This window comes from Argentina silus, assembly GCF_951799395.1.
Source record: "Argentina silus genome assembly, chromosome: 19".
NCBI lineage: Eukaryota > Metazoa > Chordata > Actinopteri > Argentiniformes > Argentinidae > Argentina > Argentina silus.
This window is the reverse complement of record NC_139673.1, coordinates 12,970,229-12,991,146: the sequence shown is the minus strand read 5'-3', so window position 1 is coordinate 12,991,146 and position 20,918 is coordinate 12,970,229. Positions and strand designations below refer to the sequence as shown.

The following is a 20,918-nucleotide window of genomic DNA, read 5'->3' as shown; positions in this document are numbered from 1 at the left end:
ACGCACAGACGGTCTTGGGCCACAGCCACGGTCGGCCCTAATAGGATGTCACGCCGTGGAGGAGAGGATTATGGGAGAGAACTGTAATGAGTTGACTGTAGCAGGGCGACATGGAGGAGAACACACACACACACACACACACACACACACACACTCACACTCAAATCAGGTTCAGCTGGTGGAGCACATTCTCTATAACCTCTTTCCGCTGGCATAATAGGAGCAGTATCATAGCAGAGCTGTTAAGTTATCAAGAGCTCAGCACAGAGGAGAGGACATGAGAGAGGGAAGAGGGCAAACCTAAACCTAATACATCCTCCCCACACACACACACACACACACACACACACACACACACACACACACACACACCCGCTGCTCCTCTTAAGCCCTCCATCCAGATGAAGGAGAGAAAGCAAGGGGTTTCATGGTGAACAGAGGAAGGAGAGAGAGCAGGGGGGTTTTCATGGCTCCTTTAATTATTTAAGACACCAGATTAAGAGAACAAAATGCGCGTCCCAAGAGGACGCTGGGTAATTGTCTTGCGTTCTAATTACGGCGCATGGCTGGGCAGGAGGCGCGGGAGCAGGAGGAGGCACAGCGTGCCAGAACAACTACGCAGGGTTAATCTAGGGGAAACGAGGGTCGCCTCGCTCGCCTCCCAAAGATCCTGTGCTTAATTAGAATGAGGGTGTGTGTGCTGGGCTCTTGAGAGTTACACTGGGATGGCACAACACCACTGGAGCTCCCCCCCATACACACACACACACACACACACACGAAAACACACCTACTATCTACAAGGTAGGATTTCTTGGATGAGGGACGGAATACAGGAGGAGGAGGAGGAGGAGGGAGATGAACAGAGCTTTATTAGCGGACTAAATCCTGTCCAGTGAGCAGCGGAACATCACAACACTGACACCACAGGTGTGTTAGCGAGGGAGAACAGGGGGCCGGGGGTAAAGGGCAAGGGTTGGCTCTTCAACAGGCACGGGCACCCAGGACTTACGTGGCTCTTCAGCAGGCACGCTCACTTCACAGTCTGTCGGTGAGCAGGGGGGATAAAAGAGAAGAGAAAAAGAAAGGGAGGAAGGAGAGAGACAGAGGGGAGAAGAAAGGATGGAAAGAAAAAAAAAAGAAGAAAAAAAAAAGGTGAAGACAAAGAGGAAGAGCTCCTCAAAGGCAGAATAAAGAACTGTGGAACCACATCCCTTCCATGACCTTTAAGGTGTGGGCTGGGCTGGGCTGGGCTGGGCTGGGCAGCACCGTACATGAGGACTCAGCCTGAAGAAGAGAGAATCCTCCTCCTCCTCCTTCACTCCCGCTCTCAGCATTGAGATGCTGTATTGATCCAGAGTCCCATCATGACTTATAGCCTCTATAGCAGCCCATCCATTACAGCCAGCGTTAGCTACATGCATTAACCACCTTGTTCCATAACACATAATAAGTATACATAGTGTACGCTCCGCAATAAGAGCCATGAATCACCCGTGCTTAATACTGAGAGGGCTTCATCCATCTGTAGCGTGGCTGAGATAGTGGGGAGAGATACAGAGTGGATTACATTGGCCTGCGCTGCGGGGAGAGAGAGAGAGAGAGAGAGAGAGGGGGGCTGGCTAGCTGGGAGAACGCAAACAAACATGGACAAACAAGTGTGTGTGTGTGTGTGTGTGTGTAGATATGCACACACGTATTTTATGTAGTCTCTTGCATGCGCGCGCACACACACGCACGATCTGGTGTTTATCAGCTAATTAAATCCCCCCCCCCCCGCCCGCCCCCCCACCACCCTCATCCGTTGATCCTAAACCAGCTGTTCTCTTCAGGTTGAGTCTGCTCATTATGCATCAGCCAATTAAAATCTTCCATGGGGGGGTCAGGGGTCACCAGTTAATCAATCACAGAGAGAGCTTATCCTCTCCGCCATCGCCCAGGAAGTGTTGGGGATCAGGATAAGGAGAGTGTGGAGCAGTAGGTAGGTTCCTCAGAGCAGCAGGCAGCTCGCATCATTACTGGTTCATCTATTGACCCAATCAGAGAGGTCAGACAGGATGACGGTCAACCCTATTGTGAACATCTTCATATTCCATAGAGCTGTGGCCTCTAGTGGCTGGAGACAGCATGTCGGCTTTAGTGTCCTGGCCAGGTGCACACAGGGGAGGCCAAGCGCTGGCGTCTTAGAACTGCCGGTTCCACCATTGTGGACAGGGACTGTCAGACCGTTTTAATACCGTCATTTGAGATCAAAAAAAAGAAAAAGAAAAAAGAAGAAGTTAAAAGTTTTCAGCGACAGTAGCTAGCAACTATTATAGCGATCCTGCTAGCACAAACTTTGGAGACATTTCCATGCTAATAACAGAGTAGCTTGTTCGCTGACTCCGGAGGTGATGGAGCTGTATAATAAGGCTAATGTTAGCCACGGAACTAAATGAAAGGCTGCCCTGACACCCACAGCTTCCATCTTGGCTGTTTCAAGTTCCCGGAACCTTAATGGCCTGTCATGTACGTCAACTACAGACTACCAGAGGGGGAAGACGGGGAAGGGGAGGAGGGGGCGCCGACACATGTCAGTCCTAGATGATGGAGTGGGATGAGGGGAGGGAAAGAGGGAGAGAGAAAAAGGAGGGGGGGGGGGTGGTGTAAGGCATGGTCGTCTATACACACACACACACACGTCATTCTGAAGTGATGGAGGGATGAGGCCTGAACCCCTAACCCTGAGGAGGAGGGGTGGTAAGGTGAGGTCGCCAACACGCGTCAATTCGACATGATTGAGAGTGTCAGACCACCACCACCACCACCACCCATTGGTTTTATGGACGACTGATTACCAGAGTGAAAGCATTGAATCTTGCGCTGATATGAAGACATGCCACCACCACCCCCCCCCCCCCCCCCCCCCGGCCCACCCACCCCCCAACATCCAACAGCTCAACTAAGCCAAACAGTGAAACGTGTCTCTCTGCCCCCACTCCTGTGACAGCATGCTGCTGTCCTCTGCTGCTGCAGCACCAGTTTGCTACTAAAATAAATAAATAAATAAAGAGAGAGAGAGAGAGAGAGCATGAGTGGCAGGCCTGGGAGACACGTCAGCTCCACCCCGCACTGTTCAGACGGGCAGTTCATCTGATCAAGAGCTTTCTAATCAGAGAGAAGAGAGGAGGGACGCCTTACCGGAAACATCACACTCTCTCCCTCTCTCTTTCTCATTGTGTGTGTGTGTTTATGTGTATGCAGGTGTGTGTGTGTGTGTGTGTGTGTGTGGAACTGCAGTCTCTTAAGTGACTGCCCTGCCACTCTCTTCAGTATTTACCCGCGTCCTTCACTTCCTCTGGGCTCAGAGAGATAACACACTCTCAAGTTGACTTTGCTCTCCTGATGAGACCCTATTATTTATGGCCTGTTCTTCAGATAACATCAACTCTCAGGAGGAGGTAGGCGCTCGCTTACACACACACGCGCACACACACACACACACACACGCTGACACACACACACACACGCACGCTGACACACACACACACGCACGCTTACACACACACACACGCACACACACACACACGCTTACACACACACGCACGCACGCACACACACACACACACACACACACACACACACACACACACACACACGCTTACACACACACACACACGCTTACACACACACACACACGCTTACACACACACACACGCTTACACACACACACACACCAAAGGTAGAGGGGAGTTGAGGCAGATGCAGGGGAATTGAATGAATGTGTTGTTTCTATAGAGATGATTATAAAAGCCAATCAAGGAAATCATGCAGGTACAGTTTAAATCATTGTTACCAGGGGAGGATAAGAAGCAGGGAGAGCACAGAGTCTGCACTGAGATGAGAGCAGGGTGGCTGGTTTTACTGAGACCTTCCCTGCTGCTCCACCATCACGGGTGCGGTAGGGTTCTGGAACCGTGGTTCTTTCTCCTGGACAACTTGGCCAGCAACAACTGTATTTATCGCCTTTTCATTATTTTTATGGGCCAACAGCGGCTATTATCGGCTAACAGAAACCCTGGTGTGTAAGGCTGTGTGAGTGTCTAAGTACAGTGTGTGTGTGCCTGTGTGTGTGTGTGTGTGTGTGTGCGTGTGTGTGAGACTCCCTCTGTGCTGTCATCCCCTGTTCTAGCTGTCAGTGTTTATGGTAAGATGTGTGTCGCAGTTGACACAGAGCTGATGGTGAATGGACTCTTGTTGCAGTGTGTCAACACAGTGAGTCCACAGTGTGATGCTGACAGGCTGGTGTGTGTGTGTGTGTGTGTGTGTGTGTGTCTCTCCCCCCCCCCCCTTCTCTCTCTCTCTCTCTCTCTCTCTCTCTTCCTCTCCCTCTCCTTCTCTCTCCCTCCCAAAACTGTTGAAAATGGAAAACAAATACAATTGTTGTTCTGATCAATCTCTCAAAGTAGTCTTCAACCCACTGGCATAACATCAAAACCTTCTCCAACACACACTCCCTACATCTCTCTGTTCTCATATCACCAAGCAATATTCTCTGTCTAACACCATCCCTCTGTTCTTCCCTCCTCCTTTAACTCATTCCTTCTGTCATCAGTGGTCTCTCCTCAGAACTGCACTTCAGAGCACCAGAAGAGAAGGGCTGAAATCTGCATTTCAAGACTTAAGAAATAATGTACATACAGATAGTCATTTCATCTCTCACATACACACACACACAAAACACACTTCCCTTTCCCACACTCCATCACAAGTCTAAGAGAGACAACTGATACACGGCGGGGGGGGGGGGGGTCTGTCAACCGTACTTGAACAAATCTGTGATATCAACTCATCACTCAGCTGCAGGACACTCAGCTGCAGGACACTCAGCACAGCAAAGCAGTTCTACCTTTCTTCCGCAGCAGAGACACGGCTACATCCAGCAAACTCCCCTCAGGCTGCCTGGCGGTACAGACATACACACTCAGTGTGACTTGTGGATCAGTAGCCAGCTCCAAGTACCTACCACTGGCCTCCAGCCTCCCCCACGCTGCTACTGGTTCACCAGGGCAGGGCAGGGCAGGGCAGGGCAAACCAGAGGAGGTCGGGGCATGGCCATCAAACTGAGGCAGGTTTGTTAGCAACAGTAGACTGGCTTAGAGATTGATTTGGAGCTTGACATCTCAGAGAGATAAGCCGAGAAAAGACACAACACACACAGTCACACAGTCACACACACACACACACACACACACACACACACACGGTTATCTGTAACATTGGTAGAACAGAAGCGCAGGATGGTGTAATTAGCGAGAGAGAGAAGATTAATCTATTGATCTCTATAGAGAGAGAGTCAGACAGGCAGTTAGACAGGCAGACAGGATGAGAGGGAGAATGGTAGGATAATGAAGTGATAGAGATGTGTATGACATCCAGGGTAATGAAGATGATCTCCCTCTGATGTAGACTACTACCACCCGGGGCCATAATTAAACAACACCTCGTGACCAGGACATTCATCCAGATAGTAGACATTAAGAGCTCTCATTCGGCCTCTCTCTACTCTGTTCATCTGAGGGTCAGGGTTTAGAGATGTCCTCACTTACTCCCAGAGTGGCTACTTGGCTGATGGATAAATGCTATAGGTTAGTTTTCTTATTAGGAGCAACCTGAAGTGTGTGGGTCTGCATGGGTGGTTACAATTCATGTCCTGTTTCCTTCTCTCTCTCAGGAAAAACTGAGATGTGCGCACACACACACACACACACCTGCCTTTCCTTATTCTCAGTGGGACGGTAGTGCCCTCTAAAGGGCCTTGAGGGACAACCATCTCTTTCGGTCTCCCTCACATCTCCCTTGCCATTCATTTATGGAGCTTAATGATAAAAAGCTGAAACCTAATCATTCATCTCCTCCTTTCCTCTTCCCCCCTCTCTCCTCCTGTCATTACAGAATAGAAAGGAAAAAAAAAAAACATGTCTATTATACAATTCTTCCACACACAGCAGAGAAAAGAGCAGGCGTGGATGAAAAATACATAAAGTCGCAAAAGCAAATGTATTTTAAACGAGGAAGGCCATTACTTTGCTGATATAAGAGCCTGCGAGTACAAATTGTAAATAAATTGAGGTGCTGATGTTACGAGGCGAGGAGATACACAAAGAGAGAGAAGAGGAGGAGGAAAGACAAAAAAAAAAGATGGAGGGAGAACAAACGAGGGAGGGGAGGGGCGGGGAAAGAAAAACGAGGAAAAGGGGAGAAAGAGGTAGAGACAGCCCACAAAGTAGATGTGGAGAGAGAGTGAGAATGTGAGAGACAGAGAGAGACCTTGAGACAGACAAAGAGAGAGAGAGTGAGAATGTGAGAGACAGAGAGCTTGAGACAGACAGAGAGAGAGAGAGAGAGAGAGAGAGAGACCTTGAGACAGACAAAGAGAGAGAGAGAGAGAAGTGTAGCAGTGATTGTCGGAGAGTGCATCAATATCTCATCTCTCTCTCCACGTCACAGTGGCGTTGCACAGGAGGTTATTAATGACTGTGTAACTAAGCCTCTGTCGTACTGGAGATCAACATACAGGACCTGTCCAGTATCTACTTCAGCCTCCTCCTGCTTCTCCCCTCTCCACCTGCCACAAACCCCTCGCCATCACCATCCATCCCCCGTCATTACCGTTGGAAAACACAGCAATCAACTTGACGTGAATCCAAACCTAAATGGTTATCATTTGAAACTCAAACCGAAGCGTGTTGTAGAAGAGGCTGGTGCACGCACGTACGTGCCCGTGTGTGTGTGTGTGTGTGTGTGTGTAATCAGAGGCGCTCATTAATTAACAGTCCCATTAATAAGAATAAGGCAAAACAAAACAAACAGTACGTGTCTCAGGTGTAGGCAGATCAGAGTAGGCCTGTTCATCAGTGCAGAAGAAGGGCTGTAATGATGATACTTCAGATGGGATTTTCGGGTAATGGCACCAGATCCCTGCCGCCCTTCATAGAAAATCATTAACAAGCATCTAATGACTTCTTAAATGTCACTGCCAAGGCATGGCCCCGAAGAGAGTGTGTGGGTGTGTGTGTGTGTGTGTACATGCGCCTTGTGTGTATGTGCGCCTGTGTGTGTTTGTGTGTGTGTGTTTACGTACGCCTGTGCGTGCGTGTGTGTGTGTGTATGTGTCGCCCCATACCGTGCGTGTGTGTGTGTAAGCCCACGTGTGTGTGTGTGTGAGTGTGTGTGTGACTGCGTGTTTTAGATCTAGGATGAGAGTAGTGATTACTACTACCCTGCATGTGGGAGACATCCTGCTGGTATCTTCAGATAGGGGCCTGGTGTTCAACACAACAGAGCCAAAGAAGATTAACAGCTTTGGAAGTAATTCCGCTGGCTAATTCTACCTCCTACCCTCAAGGAAACACACTCTCAGCTGTGTGGTACTGGTTTGTGTATACTGGTACTGGTTTGTGTGGACTCCTTCGCACTCCCTATCTCCTTTGAACACTCCTCTTTCTCTCCGTCTCCTGTCTTTCTCATTCCATTCATCTCTCTTTTCCTCTGAGGAACTTGAGGATCATTGTGGGCAGTGTAGTGGTCCCTAAGCTCTTGTTGTGTAAGTCGGGCAACCCACCACTACGACAAGACAATATCTCACACATCACACAACACACACACACACACAGTTACAGTAAGCCACTACAATACACACCCACAACCTCAATCAGCCAAGCCAATTATCAGTAGCCAGCCGTCCACAGCTGGGCTAACACCACGGTTGCCTCTGAGTGCCAAGGCCAATTGCTTTTCCTCAGTCACTCCCGGGGTTCAACAGGGCTTACTCCAGGCCTATTCGGTGCTTATGACTCTGGCTCCTCTACCCCCCCCCCCGGTCCTTATTAGGCCAAATGGGGCTTGGGGTTCGGTTGTGAGTGAGGACAGGTTATTCTTACTGTCCCTCTTATCAAGTGCTTAAGTCGGCTAGGGAACTTGGTGGGCGGCGAGCATAATCCAGCTCGTTTGCTGCTACTCCACAAACCAAATGCATTTAAAATGGCGCTTTTTACAAATACAATTGTCATTTCCTGAGCCTGTGGATTTGAAGTGTTGCTTGTGGTGTTCTCTGAGTTCGCCACGTTACGAACTGCAGAACATAAACAAACTGGAGATCACACAGGGCGGGACTACAAAGACCAACTGTGGAAATTCAAACGATGCTTGTTCACAAGGCTCGAAGCACCGGGCTTTGATCACTAGCTGGCCGCTAGTTAGCCTTGGCACGCGCTGGCACTGAAAAAGCGCCTATTTCCAACAAAAACAGAGCAACTGCAGTTATCACAGTACAGCACTCTCCATAGACACTACGGGACTGCTGTCTCCACCATCACCTCAGACACAGCACAGGGACTTCTCTTAGCTGTCCAGTCTGATAACAGTCTCTCACTTCTATACAGAGACGCGTGGGTGTGTGTGTGTGTGTGTGTGCTCGCGCGCGCGCGTCCTGCCTCATGTCTGACACCTTGTCAGTTCTGACCGTAATGTTTACCTCCGTGAGGGAGAACCTGGGCCTCTTGATCAGACGGGGAGAGCGGCTGGTCCTCCTCTCGACTATCCCCACCGCCGGTGTACACCACCGCCGTTTTATGTAAATAATCCTAATTATCTTTTCCAGCATGCCTGTAGAGGGAGAAGGGCCCATCTCTCCATGGCTTCACTTTAATGGGCTGCATTGATCTGCTAGCTGCTGACGAGTTGAGCCTGCCAGCCAGCCTTTTACTAAGAACACATCCATCACTTCACACACACACACACGCACACGCACAGAGAGAGAGACACCTGCTGTGGGAAGTAAAACACCTCAGGTACATATTCTGCTTTTCATCCCCCTCCTCTTGCTCCCTCTCTCCCCCTGTCGCCTGTCTATCTTTCCCCCCTCTCTGCTGCGTGGTGGCTGGGAGAAAAGGCGGGTTATTAGCAGATGTCTGTGTCCTGGGGAAAAACAGCAAAACTGTTTATGTGATCTTTGAGGATTTCTTCTAATTGGATGTTGTTTATTAGGGAGCAGACGCTCTGGAAAGGCCAACTGTCTTCTCCCTCTCTCTCTCTGTGTGGAGAGATGAGTGTGTGCGCGCGTGTCTCTCTCTGTTTGAAGTGAAGTGAGGCTGCAGAGGAGCCATGTGGATGGGGGGTAGAGGAGGAACTTTGGTTTGTGGAGGTGATGCATTGATGGGGGTAGGGACCATATAGCTCTCTCTATCTCCCTCTCTCTCTCACTCGCTCTCCCTCCCTCGCTCTCCCTCTCCCTCTCCCTCTCCTTCTCTCTCTCGGCAGGTAAGTACTGAAGGTATCCCTGCCGGATATTCTTTGGCCATGGACTGTTCTGTAGTGAGCTCAGGGAGGTGGGTACAGTGGGAAGGAAGGATTAGGCCCGAGGTCAAAGCCTGCTCCTCTCTCTACAGGCTGTGGATCTGGCTGATTGCTGCAGGCTTACAACGCATTACTGTCCTGAGAGGACCAGGCCCTGGCCAGCCAAGATACGGCTTAACCCTGGTAATGGGAAACTGGGGATTCAAACACACGCTCAAACAAGTGGAACCACTATAGCCTCTAACAAACACAGCATTGAACTACTTAAAGCCTAATCACCGTACATAGCCTAATGAAGTCTCACAATCTGCATTGCAAATGAGCTATTGTATGGAGCTTGTAAAGGAGCATGTTTTCTTGTGTGTTTACACACACACACACACACATACACACACACACACACACACACACAACCCATAACAGTATCTCTGACCTGCATAACACACCTGTACACAATTAACATAGCCGTGAGAACGCGGGATGAAAACCAGGCAAACGGGTGTGAATAGATGAAGGGATAAGAAAGCACACGTTTTCCTCTTCCGCCTGCTTCCTTCCTCCATCAGGCGGGCGCGTGCACTGGGCTGAGCCCGCTCCGTCTACTGAAGTGTTCATTTGTCCTCAGAGATCTCATTAATATGATAACATCCATTATCCTGTGTGACTTACAAAGGCAAACGTACAGACGGCAGCAGCGCTAAACACTCTCCTAATACTCCTCATGTGTTCATCATTACTGATGGAGGAGGAGGAGGAGGCGCATGATAAGGTGGAGGAAGAAGCGGAGGAAGAGGAGGAGGAGGTGGTGGTGGTGGAGGAGGAGGAGGAAGAGGGGGAGAAGGAGGAGGAGGGGAGGAAGAAGAGGAAAACACAAGTTCATTCAATTCATATTTGTTAAAATGTCTGGTTCAGACGGAAATTACTTAATTGCATTCAGCATATTAAATGCTTTGGCATTTCAGTTCATGTCGAGTTTCCTGTTTCAGGGCTCAGCTGAGATATGCTGGAGGAGTTGTTCAGGTCCATTTGTGACTGACTTACAAAACATTATAAAACCATGAGAAGTCGGCCTATTTGTTGGCTAATATGTGAGGTACTACGTGTCTTTAAACAGCGGGAAGCTGCGGTTTATGTTCAAAGTTAAATTATATTTGTGAAGGTTTTTCAGGTACAGGAGCATTTGGGATTTAAGTAACAGAATACAACCCACACGCTAGACAACGCTGCAAACAGGAGATAAACCCGTATGATGCATGTGAATAGTCCACGGTGTGTCCGTGTTCTAAAAGCAAAAGAGCACATCACAAAATAACTAATTATTTGAGGACAGAAAGTTGCCAAGGAGTCTTGTCTTGCCGACTCCACACTAGCTAGAAAGCGATGTTCTGTACGGGAAACTGCAGGTGATTGTGGACAGAGGATATCACCTTGGGCTGGCAGGGAATGGTATAACGACACAAAGACGGAGCTGCGAAACCTTGTTCTGAATGCTCAGTAATACCACCACACTCAACTAACCCTGAGTGAATCACCTCTCGAAAAAGAGACTGGAGAGAAGGAGGTTGCTCCTTTTCATCTGACTATCAAATTCTGCCACTTACTGACTCACTCACTATTCAAAAAGACGTCAATCAGGGACAGAGGAGCTATAGTGGGATAGACTTGGGATATTTCATTGACTAATGGGCCAGCTAACTAGCTGGTGGGTGGCGGGTCTGATGGCTGCTGTGAGGCGCGGTGTGTCTCTGCGAGGCATCTGGGATGCAGAGCCACAGCCAACCAAAGCTACAGGGAAATAACAGCAGCAGGGCCCCCATCAGCTATCAGCCAATCCTAAGGCTACCTAGAGAATAGACTGGCCAGCCGCCATCACCGCCCCCCTAAACTGTGCTGGAAGTCCATCTTAGCAACACCCTCGAATAAACAATTCCATTACCGCGGCCGCGCCGTGCCCGCGTTGTGAGGCGCCGTGCGGCATCCCCCAGGTGATATTCTATGTCATGGTTAAGTGGGATAGCTAATGTGGGGATTGGGTGCGACTGCTCCGGTGTTTGGGCTGAATCCACTCCCTCTCTGGCCCATTATCTCGACCCTGCTCTGGCTACAGGGAGAGGAGCGACAGGGGTCCTGGAGGGCCAGAGGGGGCTCCACCGTGGGCCTCAGCTCCTGCTACATTACTAAACCCACATATTACTGGACCATTTATCCCAGGCAAAACGACACTACTTTACGATACATTCCACACAAACTACAGATCCCAGCCAAAACGACAGTGGAACTTCACGTCAGAAATACAAAAGGGCACTGCTTTAGACACTTGGTTCCTTAAGTCTGACTCTCACACTGGCAATATCTCAACACGTTGGCGTGAGGGAAGAGCCACTGAAAGTTCAGAGGGCGTCTTCGCAAATTCTACAGCCGCTTTGAATTCCTCTGAATCCAGCACCCACTCTCCCAGTCTGTGGGGTGAAATGAGGAGGCTACAGGAGGAGCGTGAGGGCTCTCAGAGTCGGAGTATATCCCCGGCACCAGAGACATGAGTTAAACATGAGCCAAGCCCATGAGTTAAACATGAGCCAATCTCTCTCCCTGTCCATGCCAATGCTGCTGTGGAATCCATTAGTCGTTGTGTAGTGTCCATGTTCACATCCCAGTTCCCTCCCAGAACATGAGGAGCTGAACACTGGAGACGGCTACTGCTGCACTGCAACACTTTGAGACATTCTCTCTTCTCTTTCTTCCTTCCTCCCTCTCTCTCTCTCGCTTCCTCTCTCTCCTTCTCTCCACTCCCCCCGTGGAGAGCACTACTCTAAGCGTTTTGTCTTTATCTATTGACACAAATTATTTGTAAGTGTTTCTCCAGAAGCTGTCAGGGGGATCAGTGCCTGCAGAACTTCTAAGGGCTGACTGTGTTGCGTTCTTCAGTCAGTCGGCTTGTTTGTTTGTTTTCCATCTTTTCCTGGCATCTCCGGAGAGGATGGCTACACTTAACCAGCTAAGTCTCTCCTTTCATAACCTGTCAAACCTCCAGAGCCGCAACACACTGTCTGAGCCCCCTTATGACGATCTCACACACACACACAAACACAGACACACTCACATCCACCTACAGTATATATAAAAAAAGACAACCCACACAGTAAACAATTCCATATCCATATACCTACACACATACCTTAATGATCTCCTTCTCTCTCACACACACCCTGAAGATCTCCCCCTACAGGCTCTCATGGATCATGCAGATTCAAAACTAACTTAACACAACATCACCTCGAGTGCCTCCTCCAATCAAATGATACACACACACACACACACACACACACACACACACACACACACACACAGTACCCTAACTCTCACACGCACCAAATCACACAACACTACTGATCCTCTCCAGTGCTATTGATCCGGGCTATGCTTTAAAAACACCAACAGTTCTGGTACTCTGCAGATTGATCCCATCAGCAGGGCATGTTCCCAGGAAAGGACATTCAGTAAAGGACACCAAGTGTTTCTCGGAGAAAATGTTTTAAAAAAAAAAAAGCCTCAATGCTTGTTTCTCATTAGTCACCATGTAAAACTCAGCCCCTGGCTCCCTCCTCAAAGCCCAGTCAGAGCATGGACAGACCCAGCTGTAGCCATACGGTGTGGAGCCCAGTGAGTGGTGGTGCTGCCGGCGTGACAGCGGTGGTGGTGGGGTTTCTGCCATATCGGTCTGCCGGGCGGGCCAGGTGGTGGGCGGTGAGGGGAGGTTTCCTTGGCCCACAGTAAAAGGAAGACATACAGGCAATCTGTAGCATTCCCAGATTACCTTGGCACCGTGGGGGGGAGGGGGTGTGTGTGTGTGTGTGTGTGTGTGTGTTCCCGACCCAGCAGCCACCTCGTATAACAGGAACGCAGCAGTCAGAGCATGATGAGTAATATTGATTGATTTGATGATGAAGGAGCTCATTCAGAACAATGTGTGTATGTCTGTGTGTATGTCTGTGTGTATGTCTGTGTGTATGTCTGTGTGTATGTCTCCCACTCCACCTCTGCGCCACTGACACAGAGGAAGTGTCCTGGTGTCACTAAAGACAAATATATGCAAAGGCCTGGGGCTTGTATCAAAGCAATAAACTTAGCTGTGTCCTCTTCAACATGACACACATCAACTTATCGTCAATATCCAATCATCCTGCCGTCAAAATCTGTCAAGCGGTCCTTAAGTTCTATGGAGGCACTCCAAGCAGGCTTCAGACCTGACTCAGAGCCAAATCAAATTATTTTACCAGACAAGGTACGCTCCTGTTATGATGTGTTGTCGTGAGAGTAATCTAGTATGTTCTCTTTATCAAACTCTGCCTGAATTAATTTAAATGCAAACAGAAGTTAATTGCATTGTTGTCCCTTGCTAGTTAATAAATGTGTATTAATCATCCCCTTAATTAATTTGTTGACGCCTCTGGCAAAGCAGACGTTCACAAAAACAGGATGGCTTCATTTTCCTTTTTCAATCACGCAGAAATTAGATCCCAACATTCAGGATATGTTTTTACACAACAGAGGTTGCACAGCCATCACCAAGGCCATTATAATAATTATTCAAATTATTAAATTCAGAAAAAGTCTTAACCTGCAGTAATAATGTTATTCCGCAGTTGTGTTTCATCCTGAGATAAAAAAAATAAAATAAAAAAAAACAATAAACAATCAATTTTAGGCAGTGGTATTGTGTTGACTTCTACCCCAGTTAATAAACTATTCTCATAGTGTATAAGTATAGTTTCCAGGCTAGCTTTGTAAGTAATAATATTAATTAGTTTTTTTATTCTAAGTATTCACAGCTTATTTCCCTCTCTACCTCCGTCCCTCCCACCCCCAGCCAGCTCATTCAGTCCGCGCCAGCACTTACATTTGCTTGGTGCTTCCAACTATGTTTGGTATTTTCACTCCTCGCTGTGCCCTTTGAATATTTCTTTGAATAAATGTCTGAATAGCATAAATATAAACAGATGGTCTTCAGCACACTTTGGCTAATTCATGTCACGCAGACGTTTCTAATAAGCCTTCTCTTGGCGTGGGGATGCAATGTTTTATGCTCATTCTCCCCGACTGCTCGTCTGCCGTCCTTTTTTTCTGACTCATCATGTGTTTGCAGGGGTGTGTGATGATAATGATTGCTAAGCTAAAGAAACAGAAAAACATTTCTTTGATTTGGGCTTTAATTATGGTAAACATACCGGCCCCTCCATCACCCATACACCTGCACACACACACACACACACTAACACACAGCCACACCCACACGTTGGAATGAAGATAAGTTGCTTTAGTCCTCAAGGCATCAAACTTGCGGCTGGACTAATGATCATTCAATGTCCCTCCCTCTCTCTGATCCCTGGTGGCTTCCCCAAGCTCCTTCCAACCCTAATGAGCTGGTGATAAAGCCTACATTTGGTTACCAACTACCTCCCTCTGGTTTCATTCTGCTAATTACCTCTTCACCAAAACATTATCATTATCAACCTATCAAAACTAATGACGGTGCGGAGATTATCAAGGATGTTAGAAGCAGCCCTTTCCAGACGAGAAGTCCAAAAAGAAGATCAACTAGGAAATCACAAGAACATGAAGTGTATTGTTTCAGCTTGGGCCGATGGAGAGGGATGCCTTAGGGTGGGATCCTCCCTGTAGTTAGTACACCTAGCTAACGGTTAAGACACAGCGGAACAGAGTCGGAGGGAGTGGAGAGTTACTGACTGTTGTAGGGAGTCAGAGGGAGTGGAGAGTTACTGACTGTTGTAGGGAGTGGAGAGTTACTGACTGTTGTAGGGAGTCAGAGGGAGTGGAGAGTTACTGACTGTTGTAGGGAGTCAGAGGGAGTGGAGAGTTACTGACTGTTGTAGGGAGTCAGAGGGAGTGGAGAGTTACTGACTGTTGTAGGGAGTGGAGAGTTACTGACTGTTGTAGGGAGTCAGAGGGAGTGGAGAGTTACTGACTGTTGTAGGGAGTCAGAGGGAGTGGAGAGTTACTGACTGCTGTATGGAGTCAGAGGGAGTGGAGAGTTACTGACTGTTGTAGGGAGTCAGAGGGAGTGGAGAGTTACTGACTTGTAGGGAGTCAGAGGGAGTGGAGAGTTACTGACTTGTAGGGAGTGGAGAGTTACTGACTGCTGTATGGAGTCAGAGGGAGAGTAGATAGAGAGTAACTGACTGCTCTCAGGACTCAGAGAGAGTGGAGAACGACTGCTGTAGGGCCACTGTGACATTTACATGAAGGATACGTTGGTTCCAGAGTCTCAACCCCCTATAGAGAACCATGCCGCAGGGCGACTCTAATGGAAGCCACTTATCTCTCCCATGCCAGCACGGGTCATTACAACACACACAGGCACAGACAAGGCTACATTACGAGCCCGGGGGAAACAGGAGGGTTAGGCCTAGCGGTTAGCACACAGCAGTGTACAGATTAGATGGCATTGGATGTGGGAGACAGGGCAGTATGGCTCAGGAGCTTCATAGATAATCATAGTGCTGTCGATATGATGGTGGCTTATGATTCATGCATCACGGGCAGAGAAGATAGAAAAAAAACAAAAAAAAACAATGACTTGATGGTCAACAAGGCTTGATGGTTCCTGGCTTGAATACCATACAATGTTGTCAGTGAAGTTAGAGGAAACATAAACAAGAATGGACAGTTATGTTTAAAGTAGAAAAGAACAAAACTGACCTTTGGTTTCTGTTCCAGCAAAGCATCAAGGTAGGCAGGGCATGCAGCAGAGCATCAAGGCAGGTAGGACATGCAGCAGAGCAGAAGGGAGAAATGCAGAAAAAGAAAAAAGAGAGAGAGAGAAGTAGTTAGTTAGGCCTGTGGTTAGTTCTGGCCATCTCATTCTCAACCATTTGGAAGCTTACAGCTTACATAAGAAGCAGGAGAGAGAGAGAGAGAGAGATAGTAGGTCAGTAAGTGAGTGAGGAACAGTAGCCATTTATCTGACAGCAGACTGAGATCTTATTAAGAAGCCATTAAGAACTCTAATTGACCATGAAGACACAAAGAGTGAAGAGGTCAGGACAGCCATGACGGACAAGACAAGACGGCCCAATTCCACATCACCTCATAGCCCACGCACCCCGCACCCCACCAAACCCAGGTGCTGCCTGGAGATCTGAAAGGATGTGAAAGGGACTAACACAATATGCTAATAGCTCCTCCACTTCACCCTATGATGGGGCCAGATGGTGTTTTTGTCATATTTCTAATAAGTATTCAATAACGTTACCTAGAAAAAGTGGTTACAGAGGGAGACTAGGGGTCGCTTTGGAATTAAGCTGCGAAGCATGCCCCTCTCTGCCCAACCCACTTGGGAAATTACAGATCCTACTCTTTAAATCCAACGCCTCTAGTGGCGGAGGACGGTACTACAACGAACTCCTGCAGTTTCTTCTCTCCTCACGTTTCCCAGGTGGTTAAAGAACCCCGAGCCCCTGTTCCCCTTCCTTCCCATTTCTCATTTCATGTCTGTCTCCGTGGCTGAGGTGGAGGCACCCACACCTGCCGCGGCTCAGCCACACTGCCGTACTCTGAAAGACTGCAATTAAACTCAGCCGTCTCCAGAGAGCAGCTTACAGAGGAGAGGGTTCAGGGCACGGCTGACTGGGACGCCGTCGCATCATTAGCTAGTGTTTAATTCACCATCACAATGAGATAACCCCGCTCATGGATCTCACCATTAACTCTCGTTAACCCAGCACCTATTCACAGTGCACCTGAAAGCCCTAAAACTAATGACTTCTGTACTGTAGGCCCCGATGCTGCTCTGCGTTGTGCTTCACCCCTCCTCTCTAATCAAAGTGGAAAAGAGCTCTCGACTGGAGCGCCGCAGCCTTTTAGAAACGCCAGCGACATCAGGGGCCCTATAATAGACTCAACTTTTTAAGTACCCCGGGAGGAAATAGGGGTGCTTTCTATGTGTAAGATACCTCCCATACCCGTAACAAAGTCACAGAAACAGACACAAGCCTGCTCGTGCACACACACACACACACACACACACACACACGCTCTCACTACTTGGGGCTAACATCAACTCACTGAAGCGTGGTCTGGGCCAGAATGTTGAAGCCCATAGAGTTGGGTTGGGCTTGCGTCCAAGCTACTTGCACAGTTAAATCACCATTCCCTCCCTCCCTCCCTCCCTCCCTCCCTTGGACTGCTGTAAGCTGTAGAGCTATTCCAGAACTCCCTGTAGCATCATTACCCTGACAGCAGGGCGGTTTAGGCCATCCGCCCCGTTCAACCCCGACCCTGCACCCCCCCTCATGTGCTTACAACTCAGATAGCCTTTTATTGGCAGATGTTTACGTTCCACCAGGGAGACGTGTTCTCCCCAACATGCTGCTCCTCTGGTGGGTTGTAGAGGGTTAGAGGCTGGAATAACAACCTCTCAAACCTGGCCTTGGTGCGACTGGACTTAGTGAGTTAAGTATTTTTTTAATATTTGATTGCGGAAGTGTGCACAAGATTTGGGCGGAAGTGTCCGGGAACAAGATTAGGTCTGAGCACATGCTATACACTCGGCTTAATTTGAACACGATATGAATGGAACATGAAGCAAGGGGTTCCTTTAACCGGCAACTATCTGTCATTTGCCAATTTTTAGAAGTGTTGACGAAAAGAATCATAAAAAATAAAATAGATTATCATTAGTTGACAGGTTGGGCAACCATTCAAGTTGGTTACCACAATCACAATCTGGCAATTTGTGGGTGCCCCCATTTTACCGGAACCCCTGAAGCACTTAATACATTCAAATACTGAAGCACTTAATACATTCAATGACGCAATTGTTATCATGGCAACTCATTCATACACACAGAAAATACAAAATTCAATATCCACTTTCTGGGTGCTTCTGTATTGTTTCCTTTGTCTTCAACAAATAGCAAAATCCTTGTTATTTAGGGGAAAAATATATATTTCTCGAGGTCCATTCTCAGAGGCAGTGATGAGTTGTATTATTATAGCTAGAACAGAGGAGGTCACGGGTCACTGCCACCCACCCTGTGACCTTGAGTATGAGTCATAGAAAAATAAACCTGAATAATGCAAGATGGTAAAGAGAGAGCTGGAGAGAGAGAAAGAGTGGAGTGAGAGAGAGAGAGAAAGAGTGGAGATCACAGCCCCGTGCCGGCTGCAAATCCACATACAGTATCTGAGTCATTTTATACATTTCAACTTTCCTTTGTTTGCTGCGGCACTTATTTTGATTTGGTGGGGGTAGAGGGGCAGCAAAACAATAATAACACATAAATAATACACTAACAACCTTTTCTGAAGAGTTCCCAGGTTGTACTATCTGTGTTTTATGGGAAAATTGGTTTATAAGAGATATGAGATTTAATCTGCGGAGAATAAACTAATATAACCTTTCTGCTGCATGGTATGGCCGTGTGATAGCATCACAAAAAGGCACTGGCAAGAAATAGGAAAGCGTGCCCAGAGTCCCAATGCTCTGCACTCTGCTGCTGTGGGGTGGGGAGGGGGTTGGGGGGGGGGGGGGGGGTGGCATAGTAGGGATGGGGACATAACTCAGAAAGTTTCTCACCACTCACTCATTCAGTCCCTACACACCTCCATCACTCCTTCTTTCTGCACCGTCTCATTCTTATCAGGTCAGCCCAGCACTTCAAAGATGGCCAGTAAACTCCTAAGCCTCGCTCATGAAAGGGAGGCAAAGCAGTGTGTGTGTGTGTGTGTGTGCATGCCTCTGTGTGTTAATGGAACCAGATATTGATTACTAATGAACACGCGCCAAAGCGTGCAGATCCACAAGCTACTGCAGCATGACTGTTTGAGAGGCAACATGAGGGGAGGGAGGGGAGGAGGGACGGAGCGTGGGAGCAGGGGAGGAGACGGAGAGGTATAGAGGATACTAACTCCACATCTGAGCAGCCTTTGAGCAGCCTAATGCATATCAAAGGCTGCGCCCCCTCCACACACACACACCCACCCTTTCTCTAACTTTCCCCCAGGAGGAGTCTACAGCTGGCTTCCACTGGACCAGACCTGACCACGTCTCCTCACCTCACCTCTCTGTGGAGCTTAGCTCTGGAGGAACAGAGAAACACCCTCCAATCCTGCCTCAGATCTCACTAAACCACAGCCCAAACACAGGGATTTCATAGTTCAGCCGGGGGTGTGTGTGTGTGTGTGGGGGGGGGGGTGTGTGTGTGTGTGTGTGTGTGTGTGTGTGTGTCCTGGCCTTCTCCTTCACTGATTGGTGCTGGATAACGGCCAAGACTGCTCAGGAGAGAGGAGAAATGAGAGAAGCAGAAGAAAGAAGAAAATCTGTGATCTGAGACCCGTTCTCGCAACATACTGCTCAAGTCATGTAGAACACACAGTGTGCGTGTGTGTGTGTGTGTGTGTGTGTGCGTGCGTGCATGTGCGTAGCTGCTAAGCCTGGCAGAGCGTCATAATTAACCAATATGGAATGAGTGCATTTCATTTTAATGAGCAAGGAAATTGGAAATCAACAGTCTTTCCTGGGGCTAAGTACAATCCTATCTGAGAGACACGCATTGATTTACTTTAGCAGGTCACAATTAGACCTGATTTATATGGCCCCATCCCCCTGTCTCAGCTGCCTGCCCCTCAGCACTTGCAGAGGTGTGTGTGTGTGTGTGTGTGTGCATGCAGGAAGTGGTGAATGCCAGGGCGTGCGTCAGCGGCCTAAATGCCACCCTAGACTCCTTCTGCGCCACCCAGCTTTGCTGTACGTGATCTGGCCTCACAACAACCTGATCTTCAGTCTTAGACAACTGAGAGAATTGGAGTTTGGGGTTCCTGATGACATTATTAAAACACATGTTTCCCTTCTATGGTATGCAGCATGAGTTTGTGCTTGTGTGAGTGCACCTGTTCATCAAAACTGCTGTTAAACACGTGTATGACCTTTCACACCATTAAACCTAGTCTACTAGTCCATTACACAGATCCCTGCCGTCTGACCTATTGCAGAGAGAGCGTGAAGGCAGATGCAACACATGCACATGCACACACACACACACACACACCTTGTTTCCACCAAGCTACGAACTGATGAATAATTCCCACAGGGTGGTTTTGTCTTGGCTGCTCCGCCCTGACCTCAGATTAACTCTTAACTCATGTGTTAACGCTACATATTTCATGATACATTCTATTAAGAGGAAACTGTCTCCAAAGACGCCTACAAATAAAACCACGACTGCCGGTTCCTCTCCTCGGGCAGAACAGATTGAGCTGACGGGAACATGTGTGTGACAAAACTGAACACACACACACGCACGCACAGACACACTCCTCGATGCATTAAACCTTTATTGAGGCTGGGGAGGTCCTACTGAGACCGAGGTCTCTGTCAGAGGAGCCCTACTTTACGAACATAAAACAATCCCTCATATATGTAGGGACAATGGTACATTGAACGATTTTAACGTGGTGGCGGCTGCATGCATAAATGCATGTATAAATGAGATCTCCGTAGTCAAGAACTGGTAAGAATGTGCCTGAACAATTTATGCGCGCATTTTTTTATAGGGCAAACACAC

At 48.3% G+C, this 20,918-nt stretch overlaps 1 protein-coding gene across 1 annotated transcript in view; it reads right to left on the bottom strand.

Annotated features, from left to right (window-relative positions):
- The window catches only part of LOC310819586 (protein diaphanous homolog 3-like), a gene marked incomplete at its 5' end in the record, with an annotated part of 212,911 nt that overhangs the window by 92,834 nt on the left and 99,159 nt on the right, over positions 1-20,918 (bottom strand). The gene's annotated exons all lie outside the window — the stretch shown is intronic.